Genomic DNA, 17,787 nt, shown 5'->3' on the forward strand with positions numbered 1-17,787 from the left:
TGTCTTTTTGTTTTTGTTTTTTTTAAACCCGGTTCATCTGCCCGTCCAGCGGAGCGGAGGTGCAGAGCAGCCGACGGAGACTTGCACTGACCCCATTTGGAGGCGGCGATGGGGCGCGCGCGCCGCGGGTTGGGACTGGCCGAGGGCAGCGGGCGGCGGGTGGCCGAGGCGGAGATGGGCGCCGGCGAAGGAAACGCCTCTGCCGAAAAGGGCGCCTGGGCAGGCAGCCGCCCTGCGAGAGCTGCTGGTGGGAGACGTGGCTCTCTCCGTCCTCCTGGCGGGAAGCAGCTGAAGACATTTTGCCTCTTTTTAAGCTCACCATTAAAGGAAACCAGCTGGGAACATCAAATGCCAAGGAGCTATTAATAGATATATGTACAGTATGTAAAAGCAAACAAGTGGTACTTTTTTTTCCCCCAAGAGTCTGTTCTTGACTGCTTTGCAGTAGCAGAGGGGCTCAGCTCAGCCTCTTCTGCCCTGCGTGTATTTATGATGCTCAGCGAAGCTCTGTCATTGCAGATGTCTTGAGAAATTTGCTTGCTGTAAATCGTATTTTACTGCCAACGCAACTCGGGCTGCCCCCTGCTTCGAGCTGCTGGAGCCACGACAAGACCGGACCTACTGCCAGCCCCAAGAAACTCCTTCGAGCAAAAGCCTCGTCCTCCACCATGTGTTGCGTACTCTGTGTTTAGGGTGGCAGGTGACACTGTGCGCTGTCAAAAGCTTCTCGTGTACAAAGATACTGGGGGAATTAAAAAAAAAAAAGACTTCTTCCCCTTCCCCTGCAAGAGACTTGCTGGCAGTGTCGCCGTGCTTTGGAAGCGGAGCCTGTCGCGGTGGTGTCTGCTGGCCGCATCTGCACGAGCGTCCCCGCGGTAAGTGCCCGCGACGCCAGGGCCGTGGCTTGGCGCGGAGCGGTCGCCCTGGAAGTGCTCGCAGCCGGGAGGCAGCCAGCTGAGTGGGGCGCAGGAGCGTGGTTTTCCGCGGCTTGAGGCGCTGAGGCTGGCCGAAGCTGGCGCTGCGGCTGCCCCGACGCCAGCACGCTGCTCCCGCGGCCTCCCGGCTGGCTGTTTAAAGCGTGACAGACGCAAGACGCTCTTACAGCCCATCATTTCTTTAGTGAGGCAACCCGTGGGCAAGGGTAGGGGACGAAATCCCGCTGCCACATAAGCGCCCTGTCTCCCCTAGCACAGCTGTTTGCTTGTGACACGTATTTGGGGTTTCCGTGCAGAGCAGATGCAGTCAGGTAAAGTAACTTCTGCCGGAAAGAGAGCCGAGAGGCAAGGCAGCAGCAGGTGCCCCTGAGCCCATGCATCTCCTCCTCTGAGCACGCGCACCACACAAGGTACAGCAATGTTGGCCGGGTTTGGAAAGACCAGGCACTCTGTTTCCTCTGCGCTGCATGTTTAGCCCTCAGCAACATTGCAGGCAGCTTGCGCAGAGAGCAGCTGCCCTCTCCGGCGGAGCAGTGCCTGGCGCCAGGCAGGGCACGGAGCAGCCAATGCCGCAGAGAAGAAGTGAGGTAGGAAGGTGACTTTAGCAGTTACATCACTAGGAAACATGTCTTTGCCTTGCTTTAACCCCAGGTGCTCTCCTGACAACTGGAGACCAACCACTTTTAATGCAGCACCTTTCCTTCTGGAAAGTTTTCTGCCTCCCCAACCTCCCCACTTACCTATAAATTCACAGCTCCTAGGAGTGTTTCACTAATTCACATAGTTTTCATTCATCCGGACTTAGAAATCAACCAAAACAGCCCAGTTGCCCATGCAGCAGAAAATAGACACCAAGGTCTCACTGTACATCTCTCAGCTCAGAAAGTACTTCTTCAGGGCTAATGGTAAAGCATAATTCATGGTCCTAATTCTGCCCCTGATAACTTGCAGTGGGACAGGACCCGTCAAAACATGGGAGTTTACCCAACAAGGACATCAGAGTTGATGAAAAATGTTTTTTTTTTTCTCCAACTTTCAGAGACTGGGTGCAATGAAAAGGTTTGGGCTGTCTGAACAGGAAAGAGGGGGCAGTGCCTTGAAAGCCTTCACTGTCAGCCTGGGGGCTGCTAGCTCAAGCGCTTCATCTCATCTCTGCAGCCTTAATAAGAAGAGCAAAAGGGACCATATATAAGGACGCAAATTTGTAACGCAGACAACTCACTGTATGCATTTATACTTTTGTTGAGCCCAGACTTCTGCTAGGCCAGTATATTTTGCACACATGCCCTCCATGCACTTGCAGATTCTACCTGATGTTTCAGCATTGCTTGTCTGACCCAACATGCTCAACATGCATGCTCAAAATGCCTGCAGAAATGCATAAGCCCCTCTGAACACATGTCCTCTGGTGCCTATGGAGCAAGGTCCATAACATGGTGCAGACAGGAAAGTTTTGCATTGTTAATTTTAGAGGAAGATTGATGAAAAAACACCAACTTTTTGAGAGACATAAACCAGACAACACAGGCAGCAGTAAAGTGGGTTTCTTTGAAAGACAGGGTTGGTGCCTCTTGCTAACCCGGTGCCAGAAGTGCTTAAAAGGGAAGTCAGCCATAGTATCATGGCAAGATGCGAAGCAGGACAGAGACATGGCTACCTCGCTTTGCCAAAGAGAGGCTTGCAGCACAGGAGCACTTTAAAAATCACCTCCCAATTAATCAGTGGTGAATTACACTAGAAATGATGATACCCGAGAGCCATCTGACACCTGCATTAAAGCCAAGGGATGAGCTCATCAGGATAGCTGTTGCCACAGTAATTACCCAGAGGAATTTGGATCCAGATGTTGTTCAACAAATTCAGATCTTTTTGATCATTTCCACCAAGCAGAACAGTTAGCAGGGTGGCTGCTCAGTGACCAGGGTTGTAATACCCACAGCAACCAGCTCTGCAACATCGCAGGGCTGTACAGATATTACAGAATTAAGCTTCAGCGGTTACTGTGAATTAGATAAAGTCTGCTCTCTCATTTTCCACCTGGGAAAATAAGGGATAAATAGGATCCTAACCAGGTCGTGGTGAATCAGTAGCAGAGCTGGAACAGATCCCCAGGGCCTGCTACTGTGGTCAGTGGGAGCTCTCTTTTCTGAGGTTTATAAATAGTTGTTAAGCAACTAAAGCAATTCTCTAACCCAGCTGCGGCAAGGGTGATGACCAGTGCAAGGGTCAGCGCTCCCACGTGCCCATCAGGGTGGCAAAGGCTGGTGCAGACCCCAAACAGCGCCTCAGCACCACGTTAGCTGTGCCGTAGGACACAGCTCAGGATGGAGGTGAGGGGGCCTTTGCAGACAGGGCGGGCAGGTTTTTGCAGCCGGGTTTTACTAGGCCAGCTGATAGAAATCAGACAAAGGCTTCGGATGCAATAGCCCGTCTCAAGGTCTGAAATGAGAGCTGCAAACATCGAGGCAAGCGCAACTTAAGAACAGCTGCTTGTTTTGGAGCCTGTGAAGATGGATTTGCTCGTAGACATTTAGCTGATGGGCAGGGCAGGAAGGCTCAGGTTTGGAAGGGCCGAATAGGCAGATGCTGCCACAGGACATTAACTTGCTGCAATTCATGTCTCCTGTGGCGTCAGGCGCTGGATCTCTCCAGCAGATGCCCCGGCCCAGCTGGGGAGCTGCTCTGACTGGACAGAGACCCAAAGGCCTTGAAAAGTCTCCTGGGAACAAAAAGCGACAGAGGATTTAGCACCTTGTCAGCATCACTAAGGTTTTGCTGGCTTCCTTTTGGCTGAGTTTTGGTGCTGCCTGTCCGTGTGCTCTAGTGAGGACAGGAAAATTGGATTAGTCAGGGGAGAGTTCCTACGGAAATGCTGAACTCCTGAGGGCAGCCTTGGATGTCTAGAGACCAATTTTAACTACAACTGTGTTGGCTGCATTTATCGTGTTAGTGAGTTTGGCACAAGCAACAATACGCGCCGTGCAGAAGAGGGGCAGGATGTGTAATGTACTTTCGTGTCTGGTTCTGTAAACATTTGCTTCATTTTTGACCCTTCTATCAAACTGATGAGGCAGAAAAAGCAGCCAACTTACCACTCTGGTAGTGCTGAAATCTTTCAAATGGGCACCCGGAAGGAAAGGCCATATTTCTGCCTGCCACTGGGATTTGCTTAATCGATTTTAACTTGCAACAGATAGATTCCCACTCAGTGCTTTAGGACAGGAGCAACTTTATAGATTGGCTGTTCTTCTGGCTAGCAGAGACCAAGCAAAGAATTGAAGTTTGCTCAAAGCTGCCCCCTGCTCAAAGCTGCAGTAATAATAATGATAAAACCCTGCTTTTTGCAGTAGCCCTGATTAAAGCCAGTGGGTGTGTGGTCCTGGGGAGGTGGTATGCACTGGCGGAAGGAGCCAAGGGCTCGGGACCAGGAGAGCCCAAGCTTGGCACCTGCTCATTACCTGTCCTGGGGCAAATCCTTTCACTTCTGCGGGTGCCCCCGTTGCTCTCCCGGTGCCCGTCCAAGCTCTCCTCCTCCGCACCCAGGCACGAACGGGAGCACAGGCTCAGGCGAGGGATGCAGCCGGAGCCAACCCGCCGTCACGCGGCCAGCAGCCCCACTTTGCGCGGTTAGGCGGTTCGGCCACCTCTGGAGACGCCTCCCAACCACGGTTATTGCATGTTATTCGCATCAACCAGGGACGCTGGGCGCTGGCTGGGGCGCGCGGGTTTGCCGCTCCCCAGGCTGTTTTGCGGAGCCCAAGGGGAAAGCGGGATTTCAGGCATTGGTGGTCGGAAGTTGGAATCTGTTTGGTCCTGGCTTTACCATGCACCCTCCAAATCACTGTCTGCCAAGCTGATTCCCATAAGCATTGGGTATGGATGTGTCCGAGCCAAGCGAGCCCCAGAAAGAGGGGAGGCATGTACTGGATTGTGAAATTCCCACCTGCACTGGGCAAGGGCTTGGACACTCCTGCCACTGGTGCAAGTAGAAACCGTTCTCCGGTTTAAATGCCTCCACTGTGCTCTGCTCGGTGTGCGATACCTGCAAGGCATTCAGCCGTCTGCTCCAGAGCAGCAGTGGGAGACCTTCCCACGGTGCCACTGTGCCATCGAGGGGACGTTTTTCCTCCTCTTGCAGGGCATCCAGGCTCCGCTGGGCTATGGGTGCTTGGAGCGGCGCGGGGGCCTCCCCGGGGAAAGGCCACGTGGCTGCGGGTGGGAAGCCAGCACCAGGCCACAGTCAAAGCTGTGCAGTGGGGCCTGCGATTTGTGCACTGAGGAGAGGACCCACACAGCAAAAACACATGCAGAAGTGCTAATTTGGAGCTCTCTCCAGTGAGCAATACTTTTTTTTTTTTTTTTTTTTTTTTTTAGGGCCAAATTAATCACCCAGCGCTTTTATGCCTCTTTCTGAAGTGCAGCAGAGGGAGGCCACCTCCTCCAGGATGTCGGCAGCCAGCACGGGCTTGATAACTCGCCTGCTATTTGTGGGAGTAGATCTGCTTCGTCCCGTTAACTCCTACCACGCTGCAATACACAGGCTCTGCAAAATGTCCGGTCCCTCACCGGCTACACTTAAGATCGCAGTTAGCTAATGCTTTCAGTGCTTCCACCAAAAATCCCCTCCCTCGCTAAATATTTCCTATGTTCACATTTTCAGTACAGCAAATACCAAAAGACTGTAACTGTGTTCTTCGTTGATCCCTGCATAAATCCAGCTCTTGATCTGGTCTAATGCGCATGGCACCAAGCTATTTCAATATCATTTTTTGCTGTATAAATATAGATGTTTTAGATGCAATCTTTACAGCTAAAGAGTGATAGTAGGCAATGAAGAATAAATGCAATTGCTTCACCACCATCAGCCAGCAACAAAGTATTTTCTGTTGCTCTCTTCTCATTGTGAAAACCATGTTTCTCAAAAAGGGCTTAAAAGAAATAGTTCCTTGGTACTTGAAGCTAGTCAGGCTGAAAGGCTGATTTACAATTTGTTGGAAAGTAATTCCAGATAGGAACAAAACCAAATGCATTTTTGAAATCTGTGGCAAATCAAAAATAGTTTCATTCTCGGTCAGTCGAACCATTTCAGTGTAGCGCTTGTTAAAATTTTTCTGAATCTGTTCTGCCAGACCTGTACTTATCATGGAAAAGGTGCTATGGAAAACAGCCCCTGCCCTCCCAGTCCTTTGCCCGTCTGACAGCGTTTGCTGTGGTGGTTGAGCACGCGTGGAGATTTCTGGCTTGCCAACCGCGGCTCCAGAAATGCTGCCGTGCTTCGGAGGCGCTGGAGCGGCCCGGCCGGTCAGCAAAGCTCTTTGCCTGCAACAGTCCTGGCTCGCAGGCTCGTAAGAGCGAGTGGTAGACGTGCAGGATACCTCCATCTGTGCTGCAGCCTGTACTTCCGCAGAAACAAAGCTGCGTATTCCTCGTCGATGTGTGCATCAACTGTCGCAAGTTTTATTGAAGACCTTGCGTTTCTACTGGAAATTGCCCCTTGTCATGGTCCCTGCCCGATGCACGAGGCATCACGCAGCTCTGCAGGGACCAAAGCTGAAGCATCACGGTCTAATTATTTGTCAGTGGCTGTTTTATTCCATCCTGCTGTTGCCTCCTAGATGTTTTGGGGTGATGTATATATGCATATGGGTTCATATATACACATACATTCGAGCCATCAGCATACACTCACACCATGCCACTGCAGCTCTGCAGAGCACCACAGTAGCAGCAGAGGGACAAGGCACAGGATTTTGTCCCACAAGTACATGTTTTTTATTATTTGACCCAAATTGTATCCTCTATGAGACCCCCACCAAGAGCTATAAACTCAGCGAGATTTGACGTTCCTGCCAGTCAAAAGCAGTGGCTTCCCCCATTTGCTCACTGACCACTGCATGATAATATTCCCTTGTATTTCTCCAGCTGAGTTTGCTCCATGCGCACACACACACCATGCGCTTTCGGGTAGTCCTGTAAATTATTTTCCGAACTGGAACTCAGCATTTCCATCCCTCCTTTTCCTCCTCCCTCCACACATGCTACCCGTGCGTGCGGCCCTGCAAGCCGGGAGAGGGTCAAAGTCCTGGCCGCTAGCTGGAGTCCAGTTTTCACTGGGTTTGGTCGTACTTGGTTGTATTGGGCCTTCCACCCTAACGAGTGGGGGGCTCAGTGCACGCGTGCCTGCGTGTGCTGCCCCCTCCCCGCAAGGAAACAAGGCCGCTTGCGCTGCAAAGGTTAGCCTCCATTTGATTTCTGTGCCAGAGTCCAAACGGAGCGCACGGAGTGCCGCACTGTTACAGAGGAATATTTGTATGCCTATTTATATCGCAGAGCATTTGATTGTGACTTGCTGTGTTTTGATACTGTGGAATTTTTCTTCTTTTTTTTTTTTTTTAAGTTAAATATATTCTCTTGCTGTACCTCTGGAATGAAATGAAGAGTCTCTTTCCATAGCCTCGAGAAACCCTCTCGGCACCGGGTTGCAACGAGCGTTCCTCTTCCTGCCCACCAGCTGGGTGATGGGAGCAACCAGGAGACACCATCCCACACTCGCATCATCTGCGGAAAGGAGGCAGGGGACAGGGCACCGGTTTCTGAAGGAATTAAAGAGCTTCAGCCCTATGGGGGAGCGGAGGAGCAGATGAGGAGTTTTGCTTTGGTGCAACCTCATCCGCACCTACGAAACAGCGATGGGGGCGGGTGAAAAGCCGCCCTTGCCGTTCCCCTGCACGTGGACCAGCCGAGGTTTTCCTCATGGCTATTCTTTGAGATTTTAACACTTTAAAGCTACTCCAGGCATGTCCCTCCTGCTCTCTTTGGGAGAGCAGCCCGCGCGCTAACGCATTAATCTCGGCTGCAGGAGCCTGTCTGTCAGCCAGGCAGTTGCTTAGCAAACACCACCAGACAGCGGCGACTTGGGCAGGGGGAGAAGGTGCCGCGGTTTAATGGTAAAGGTGGCCGGCCCCAGCAAAAGGCTGTCCGCAGGCTCTGCTGGAGCAGCGGGCCGTGCTCAGGGGATCCCAAACATCCAGGCACAGGTGGTTTCTCGGCTGCCAAGCCTCCCCGACTCGGTTTGGATGTCTCCTCTTTGTGGAAGGCTCCTTGCAAACGTGGGTTTGCACAAGCAGCTTGTGTAACGCTCAGAGCAAAGAAATCCCTCTCTCCCAGTCCAGCATCCCTCCATAAGAGCAGGGATCGTAGCGGTCACCCCGTTTCTACCCACGTGATGTTTACAGAAGACTGGTTTTGGCTACCCCTTGCAGGTGCCTGCGGTCTGCTGAGAAGCCATGAGCCTCTTGTGCAATTAAAAATCCAAATATTCGGAGAGGTGGGATATTGCCATGAGCAATTCCTGCCTGCAAGGGCAAAAACCTAAGTATCTTCCTCTGTACTATATTGCGGGTGCTGACGCTGTGAAGCCCTTTGCATGCCCTGCCGCCCACAGACATCGCTCCGGACTGCTTTTCCCTGGGGTCTCCTCCCGGCAGCGGTGTGCTGCCCATCTCCCTTCCCTGCTGGGAAGCAGGAGGGCAGCTCGGTGGCCAGGCACGGGGCTCGGTGGGACCCGCTTCCCACGAGGAGCAGCGTTAGCAACAGTAAGGGACAGCCCTTCAGTAAGGGACAGCCAGAAACTGAAATACCACATACTGGGCTGCACGAGCAGCTAGTCTGAAACAATTCTTCTTTAATAAAAAGAATGGAGAAGAGGGAAGGAGGCAGACTTCAGGGCTATTTGCAGTTCCTGGCAAGGCAATCCATAGCAGCGAGAAAATCAGAGTTGCATAGCTCACCTGGGATCAAACTCATTAATAGAGAAACATAAAACAGCCCCGCAGAGCTGCAAAGCAAGGCAAATCTCACGTTAGATCCAAGCCTGAGGGTGCCAACCGCACTTCAATGAGACTCGGAGGGCCAAGTTTAGATTAGGTGTAAACAGATGCAGGAAGAGTGAAGAGGCCCTTTGGGTGCCCTATGGCTTTGGGAGAGCCCGGGAGTGATGCAGAAAGCTCCGATTCACTCGCCACATTTCTATTTAGGCTTTGTCCCTCAGCATGTAAAGTGCTTTGGGATGAAAATGGATGTATAATATTGTGATACTATTAATACACCCATGCAGACACCCCATCACATGGTAGAATTCACTAGAGAGACCTGGAATAATTATCTTGAAAAAGAATTTTTTAGAGACCTCCTAATGCAGTAATTTCAGAAGGAGAGGAAAAAAATTCAACTGCCATCATGCACAAGTGGGAGGTCAAGAACTAGAACTTATTGAAAGTGGATAAGCCACTAGAAAAAACCCTACACCTTATTTTCATCCAGGTACTTCACTCACCCAGAGGGACAAGTGCTTGCAGCTGTATGACAGTTTTTGAGCCTTGCAGACTATCAGTGCCTCACTCTCAGGGAGCATGCTGGCATCAAGAGGCAGAAACCCGTGAGGTTTTCAGTGGGGAAAAAGAGAGTCAGAGAGGCAAGAGGTGATGAACACAGCCTGCAGCTGCTGCATCTTCTCCAAGGGACAGAAACATCAGAGCTGCTGGTGTTGGGACCAAAACCCCCCCTTCCTGAAAGCACCTTGAACCCAGAGAGAGCCATCATCCAGAAATTCAGGAAATTAGATGACCGATGAGTGCCCCTGATGTTTGCTCCTGGTGTGCTGGGTGTCTCCAGGAGACCACATGCAGCAAACCTCCAGCCGTTGAGGAGGTGGAGATTCCCTGTGTACCCCCCCCCACAGCTCTCCTCAAGCAGTGCATCAGCAGGCAGAAACCATGTATGTAGTAGGTCAAAATCTTGAAATTGTGCAGTCCAAATAAGCATTCAGTTTTGAATGAAGCTATGAGAGGCGAGCAGCTGATTCTAGAAACTAGTATTACAATTACAGGCTACTTTGGAGCTTATTTGCCAAGGAAAATTACAGCACTGTAGAAGAAGACGTGAATTTAAAGCCCAGTAGGAATGTCCTTGTGCCCAACAGCATACTTCTTGCATTTAGTGCACATTAAGTGTGTCCATGGAGGAAATTAAAATGAAGTAGCCAGAGCGCTGTACATGCATACGCTAAAGACTGATATCACATACCAAGGTCTTAAGTAACTTTGGACTGAGACGTGGATCAGTATACTTAAGCCTATTGTCATTTACATTTTAGTTCTGCATGCTGAGGTTAGGAACCTGGGAGGACAAAAACACTCCTGAACTGAAATCTCCAAGGAAAACAAAAATGCTACCCCCTGGCCAGCATTAGTGCCAGCAGAGGCTTCTTCCTTGGGAGAGAAATCTACTGCCTGACAGCACTAATTTACTATTTGTAGGCCAGCTGCTGGAAGAAATGCCTCACTCAGGTTGTCCAAGCATGTTTGATGCTCCTCTTTACAAAACCCACCCAGCTCAGGCTTCATGCTGCTGCTGTTGTTGAGCTAGGACCTTGCAGTTTCTTCTTCCTCATGGTCATGCTCTCCAAGAGGGAATCCAGCAGGACATCGGCAGCAGGGGATGTCCCCATCATCAACAGGGACTTGCACAAAAACAAGGACCATTGCCTGTGGAGGCAATGGGACATGAGCACCCAACGTGAGCAGGATTAAACTCAGCCTCCGCAGTGGTGAGTTATGGTGTGCAGAAGTCGCAGCAGCTGGCAGCAGGCCTGGGCCCATGAGAGCAAGGTGTACATACATGCTAAATAGGGGGCTGTGCAAAAGTTATGATCTGAATTTATAGACACAGCGCTGGCAGGAGAACCGCCGCATGCAGCCAGCCCTTGCCACAGGGAATTTTAGCTCTCACCATTAGCCCAGGAGGTGGCACTTGTTCTTCGGAGTTGAGCAGCTGTCAGTTTGAATGACATTTATTGAGCACTGCCTGGCTTTATTGTGTCATGAATTCCCCTTCACTGCAGTTGCATATGAACACATACACAAAATAATGTGATCTGGCTCTTTTTCATTACCAAACATTATTCCAGACATGAATATTTTAAACTACCAGATGTAGTCAGACGCTTCCCTGCTGGCTCTTGTGGCTGCCCTCCCAAGGTGCCCAAGCCTCTCCAAGCCTTATAGGAGACATCTGACTTTGGAGGTGTGCCTCCCACCAGGGTCTAAGCAGCCTAAAATTTGGGTACAGCAGTGGTCTGCATTGCAATGTCTAAGCCTCTTGCGGCATTAGTCAACATCGGCTTGCTCATGGCCAGGCTGACAGTAGCTGCATCTCCAGTGATGCCCCGTTTCTAAATTTCCGTTCTCTATATATAGTGTTAGCACCATCCTCTCTGTCCGATCACTCTACACCAAGGGTTTTCACTGGAGCAGAGCCCCCCCCTTGCTCTGCCGTCTGGCACCTGGCTGCAGGGGCACCCACTGCCTGGGGGCCAGGAGGGCTGGGAGAGCCAACGTGCCCCAAGGGATGTTTGGCTCTTGCCCCAGCACTGTGCAAACAGTGGGGACCAAAAGCAGGAGTCTTGGGCCAAAACTGGGTGGGGGCCCCCGAAGGGGTGGTACGGGCACCCTTTACCAGGTACCACGCGACTGGCTTGGGAGCCGTCCTCGATCACACTGCGACGTGCTGGTGTTCCTTTGACTGCCTTTAAGGCGAGCCAACCACCTCAACCAAAAGAGAAAGTGGAATTAAAAGTTCTGTTTCTTCCCCGAATGGAAAAGGTTTGTTCTAGGAAAAGGACCTCCCCAAGGTCTAATTTTAGAAAAAGGCTATGTTTTGCCTGGCTCCCAGCTGCTTCACGGCCGGTTCGTTACCCAGGGCCAGACCCTGTGAACGCCCCCAGCGCGTTGGCTTCGTTCTCCCCATCTCCTCTGAAACCTGGCACGGGAGGTCACCAGAGGAGCACCTGGGGGGTGTTCCTGCAAACGGGCATCGCGCTACCAGCAAAATTAGAGAGGGTTGCATGTTTCTAAAGAAAGGGTCTTGGTTCTAGGCCAACTAAATCAAAATTAAATTCCATCTATAAATTATGCTCGCATTTGTCATCGCATGAGCTCAAGCTGCTGCCCAGTGGTTTTGGCCGCGCTGAGGGCAGGTGCGGTTGGTGGCGTGAGCTGCTCCAAGCCGAGTTCGCACCCTTCTCCACAGGGGACGGGCAAATCCCGCAGGGCCACAGGAGGGTTGGTGAGACCCCTCGCCATCCCACCCTGGAGGCTCACCAGGTCACTGCAACCTCCTGAAACCAAGGTTTCTCGGATGAGAAAGAAAGAGGAGACACAGCCCGCCCTCGAGACCTCTCCGGCATCAGCTCACGACACTGGCCCACGCAGGCACATCGGCTCCCGTGAGACCCCTTTTCCAGCCTGTTAGCAATCCCTCCGTAAATCGTGCACTTTAACCTTGGACTGCGCTTTTTTTTTTTGTGGATGCTCATCCCATGGCTGGTCACCTCCGCTCACCTTGGGACTACCTCGCTGGTTGGAGGTGCCAGAATTGGACCGTCTACAATATAACTGTCGCTGTAACCAAAGACCTCCAGGACGTGCCGTTGCACAGGGTTATGCAAAGATTCGGTCTGAACATGGCAAAACAAAGAGGAAAACAGGCAAAATTTTCTATCCTTTCCTTTAAATAGCATATTTTTCATTTGCTCAGATGCAGAGGCTGTTAAAAATAAATAAATAGCGATGCCTCATGTAGCCTTCACCAGATCCCCCCTGCCTGCTGGTGGGAGACCGAGGCCTGGAGCACCATGGTCCATAAAGCTTCCTCCAGGGGTTGGAGGGCAGCACCCAAAAACACCTGGGGACACCTTAAATCACTGCTAACCGCTGCCTGCCAGCATGGCTCCAGTACCCCAGGGTGTTGCAAAATCCTCGTGCACAGCCTCACACGTGCACACAGCAGGGCCGGGCGCGTGGCCCTGGAGGGGAGGAAGAAGGTTGGTGGCCACGGCAGGAGGCGTTTCGCCACCCGGGCAGGCGGCGGCTTTGCCTCGTGCTCTAGCCGCCTTTGGGGCCCCGGGTTTTGCGGCAGCAGCACGCTGGACACCCCCGCGTACGACCAGGAAGACACGTTCCTGGGGGCAGCCGAGCGCTCGTTTGCGTGCGATCGCATTAGCAACGAAACGAAGTCAAGCCGGCGCGGGGGCATCGCTGTTAGTGCGGAAAGCGTGCCGCCAGGCGAAAGCAGCGGTGCACGGGGACGCCCGCGCACACGGGGGAGCCGCGCGCGGGGAGGGCACGGATGAGCCAGGGAGGTCTCCAGGGAGACACAGGACCTGCAGAGGTTTCCTGCTCGCTGGTCGGGCCTCGGGAGGGACCCCGCCAAGAGCCCCGGCGCCGCGCCAGCAGCAGGCCTTGCGCTCGGCACCGCAAGCGGCCGAACTGGCCACAGCCGAGGATCCAGCGAACAGGTTTCCCTCTCCCTCCTCCCCTCGGCTAGGGAGAAAGGCAAGAGCAGCTACTGGTGCCGTCAAAGAGCACGAGAGATGCGGAGGCTCCTCTTTTTGGGGGTCGCAGGGGCCTCGGCAAACACCAGGGCAGGTGCAGACCGCGGCCAAGTGAGCCCTGGTTTTGGCTGTGACTGTGCCACGCGGGGAAAGAGCAAAATTGCGCCTGGTGCAGGCAAGGCCTCCCTTTCCCGTGAGGCTCGTACAGCCAAAGCAAGGCCAGCACACGTGCTTGGACTCCGTCCAGGCAGCATCTGCTTGGCAGAAGAAAGCACTTCATTTTTCACAACTGCCACTGTTTCACCAACATGAAGTTCAGGTAGGAATAAGAGCAGCAAATATTATGCAAAAAAGTCTCAGCAGTAGTTTTGACGCCTCCCGAGCGTGCCCGGGTTATGCAGGCATGCCCTGCGCCACCCGTCACCGCTGCGCGCCCAAGCCGGCCCTCGGGCTCTCCATGGCTTACTGGGGCCCTGCGGCGGTGGCTTTGCTTCCCCCTGCGGCGGTGCACTCGGCGCTGTTTTTGTTTCGGCTGATGCTGGCCTAACCCTCGCGAATGTCACGGGCAGATTTATTTATACTTTTTAGGAAAAAAAAAAAAAAAAAAAGCGTGGGAACGGAGGGGCCTTGGATTCCCACGCAGCCTCCAGCGCGCGTCCCGGGGGCCTGGCCCCGCAGGCGGCAGGGCCCAAAACGGGGGCTCCCGGCTCCACCACGAAGCGCACGCCACCGGGACGAGGCGGCTCGCGGGGAAAAGGAGCCGGGCGGCACCCAGATGTTCGTGGGTCGAAGGCAGGCGAGAGCACAGCCGCGGATTTCTCCCCATCCCCTGGGAAAGGCGCACACGTGACTTCTGCAAGAGGCGCTGCCGGTCTTGGCTGCTTTCCCTTGCGCCCCCTTCGAACCGCTGCGGCCCTGGCCCCGCTCCCAGGCGGGCACAGAGGGGACCCGCGCGGGCGGCCCCGGCCCACCGAGGCTCCACACCAAAGGGAAAAAGAGCTCATATCTCGCTGCCCTCGGCGCTCTCACATGGTTGAGGGCAGATGCAGGAGGTTTTCTTTTAGGCAGGACCTCAGCGGAGTGTGCCACCAGCTCTCGCATACTGGAGCTCCTGGTTTTGAGCTGCAAGGAGGGGGACGTAACCTGCAGAGTCGATCCTGAAGCTGCTTTCCCTCCTCATCCTCCCCCCCCCCCACTTTTTTCTTCAGTATAAACAAAATCCAAGTATAGCACTAGCAAAAGATACTGCACTGGCAATGCTGTAGTGAAAAATATTTCTTTTTAAGCCACAGTTTGCTACAGATTCATTACAAACAGGGAAAGCCACCCATTTGTAGCACCTCCCTCTAGCTCACTTCTAGAGATTTTTTTTTCCCTCTCATGTTCCTATATCTGATTCAAAACCCATTTTTGGAATAGGAGGAGCTGGTTTGTGTGCATCCTTGCAAGAAAAAAAATCCCTGAATTCTTATCAGCAAAATCAGCATATGAAGTATTTCAGAGGGAAAGCATAGCATATTCTAACAGATAAGACAGTCACTAGAAATTAAAGTACTTGAACTTGGTTTTCTGGCTCTGCCCCTGCTCAGCTGTTTGACTTTGAACAAATCACTTTGTGCCTCTGTTTCCCTTTGTGCTCCTTTGTCTGGGCCATTTGGAGTACGGGATTTTATTTTTTTTTACATCAGGGAAAGTGTTTGAACCCTAGTAATGGAAAATAGCAAGGGGAGAGAGCTGATCGGATTTTGCAGGTCTGAAATTGTTAACACCACAGGACTGCAGCGGGCACAGAGCCCTGGCAAGCGAAGGGCACCAGCCCCGAGCAGGCGCCGGCAGCAGGACCAGCTGACAGGGCCCAAGCAGCACACCTCCTGCAAAGCTTCCTCCAGCTGTTTCCTGGCTGGGATTTGCTTTGGAGCCCCCTCCATGAGGTGTCCTGTCCTGAGCGGTGCCAGCTGCAGTGCAAGCTCTGCCCTCTTGGCCACTCACCCTCTATTCCCTTCTCCCCCCACCAGCCTTCCCTGGACCTTTGGATCCCAAAAGGCTCCCAGCCGCCCTCCAGCTGCTTCTCTGTCCCCGTCCTGCCAGGATGCGCGGCAGGGTGCCCTTGCTGGGATTTTCTAGCACAGTCCCAGCAAGGACAGCCCAAACTCCCCGTCTGAAAGGCGCCCAGGAAAGGGTCCCCTCACTGCCACCGGTCCTGGCCGGTCTGAAAGCTTCTGGCGGAGGTTTTGATCAGATCTGGTCTCTAGAGGAGGGAGGTGCATTCGCTGCTCAGAGGCGGCCCCGGCAGCCTTGCTGGGCCTTGGGCCTCCTTGCGTGTCCCGAACCTGGAGGCCACCGGAGGCGAGGGGTGGCGAGCCGGGCTCTCCCCCACCACCTGCCCAGAAACGACCCAGTTCTCCTGCTCGATGCAGGGACGCAGTACCGTGCCCATCACTTCTCAGGCCATACGGGACAGCCAAGGACCCCGGACCCACCAGCACTGCTGGAGACAGCTCCGGCTTTACTACCCTGCTTAGTCTGTGCCTTAATCTGAGTTTGGGGAAGGAGCAGATCTGCAGCTCTCCTCTGCTCCCTGGCTGCTCCTGGGTGGAAGCACAGCCTTCCCGTGGAGACACTGAACAGCCTTGGGTGGCTGGGGGAAGAAGAAGAAATCACAACCCATCCTTGCATGAAATGCAGCAGCAGCGGGGCTCCCGGGACACTGCCTCTCCCCTTAGCCAGCCTGGCGCAGGGCACCCTCCTGCCGAGCTTTGCCTTCACTTCAGGGGGAAGGGAAGAAAATCACCTATTTATAAGCAATGAGCTATACTCACATAACCCTGCAATGTGAAAGTGGTCTAAGGGTGGAGGGAAAGGTAGGAGTCAAAAGGAAAAAGCCTACCAGTGTAAGAGACATGAGCCGCTGGGGCATCTCTCAGAAGATTAAACCCCCAAATAAATCCTTCCTTGCCACGCTTCAGTGACAAGCGTGAGACCCCTTCCCATGCCACGCACATGGGTGCGTGCCCCTTGTGTGCCAATGCTGGCACCTTCCTGGTGCCAGGGACCTTGCATGGGGTGCGAGTCCTCCTGCCTCTGGCAGAAATGCAACTGGTCTCACACGCACAGATCCATCGCACCAGGATTTGTGCTTTATGCTTTTGCTCTCCCATCCAGAGGTCCGGCTGGAGGCATACTGCTAGGGGAGCATTGCCACCTCCCGGTCTGCAGGAGGAACACCCAGCAGCCGGGGAAGCCATCTGCCTCCACCAGGGCTGCTGATCCCAGGGACACCCCAGGCCAAGCAAGGGGGGGGAGCCCAGCTGCGCTGCAGAGGAGGTAAAAATACTTCCTCACCCCTTGCTGCATTAGGAAGCAGCAATTTTAACCCCCACTCAGCATGCAGGGTGGTGTTAAAGGGAACAGGGAGGGGAATTGGAGGTGGAAGTTGGGCTCATTTTTAAGCTAGCACAGAAAGAAACACCTCAAGCAGAACTCTTTTTGGAGGTCAAACACCAAGATTTGCACTAGCAGCAGCTCTCACGGGGTGGGGGTGGGGGGGCATACAGGCCCCCAACATGAGCCAGACACCAGCATGTGTCATTTCCAAAGGGGCAGGAACCAGGAGCTGCCAAACACACCTGCAAGCAAGGGGGGGCTCAGCGCAAGGGCCCCCCAGGTGCTATTTGGCCTGCCCAGCACCCCCCTGCTGCAACCTGCCCCAGCAGCAGCACAGACCAACAGCCGCAGCACCCTGCTTTCCCCCACCTCGCGTGGCTGCCGAAATTCCTGCAAAACAGGGGCCAGGCACTTAGGCAGTGCAGCGCAGGAGTCAAGGCTCAGGTATCCCCAGTCAGGGCAGCAAAGCCCTGCAGCTCTAAGAGGGCTCCCAGCTGGCCCCCAGCACCCTGCTCAAAAGCTCATTAATAGGAGGTACATTTTTAAAGGAACCGGCTAATTAGATAGTTAAGAAGATAATTAGCTGTCCTGGCTCCACGTACCACCTGGGCAGGGTGCCTTCGCCCCTCGCAGCGCTGCTTTGGGAGCCCACTCGAATGCTTCGACAGCAGCGGCCTCGGCGCCGCCTGAAGGTCTCCCGCCGCTCCTGTGCAAGCGCAGGGCGCCCCGCTGATCCGCGGGCCTCCTCCCGCCGGTCCAGCCCCGCAAGCGGCGCCGCGGCTCGCGGGCTGCCGGGGAAGCGCCCGGGAAGGGCACCCTCGCTCCAGGGTGCTGCCAGCCCGGCGGGCGGCCAGCGGGGTGGTCAAACGAGCGTTGCATGTCTCCCGCGTGGCCCACGAGAGGCGGCTAAGTACGGTTAGAGCAGCGTCAGATGCGTTTGTAATACTACAAGCTCTTTTTCACGGCAAGAAGTTTCTAGTCCTTAAGTGAAGTCTATGTTGGGTTTCTCCCGTAGTTTCTTTTAGTGGAGCTGTGGCAAGCAGCAGAGATGCTTCAGGGACCCTTCTCCAGACCAGG

General features: G+C 53.7%; 1 protein-coding gene and 1 long non-coding RNA gene across 2 annotated transcripts in view; one reads left to right on the forward strand and one right to left on the reverse strand.

Annotated features, from left to right (window-relative positions):
• The window catches only part of ITPKB (inositol-trisphosphate 3-kinase B), a 90,677-nt gene that overhangs the window by 6,090 nt on the left and 66,800 nt on the right, over nucleotides 1-17,787 (reverse strand). The window lies entirely within an intron of this gene.
• Nucleotides 5-7,354, forward strand: LOC106482718 (uncharacterized). Its single transcript, XR_001292219.2, has 2 exons — nucleotides 5-875; nucleotides 5,310-7,354. It is a non-coding gene; the product is annotated as an uncharacterized lncRNA (long non-coding RNA).

Source organism: Apteryx mantelli, chromosome 3 (assembly GCF_036417845.1).
Source record: "Apteryx mantelli isolate bAptMan1 chromosome 3, bAptMan1.hap1, whole genome shotgun sequence".
Classification (NCBI taxonomy): Eukaryota; Metazoa; Chordata; class Aves; order Apterygiformes; family Apterygidae; genus Apteryx; species Apteryx mantelli.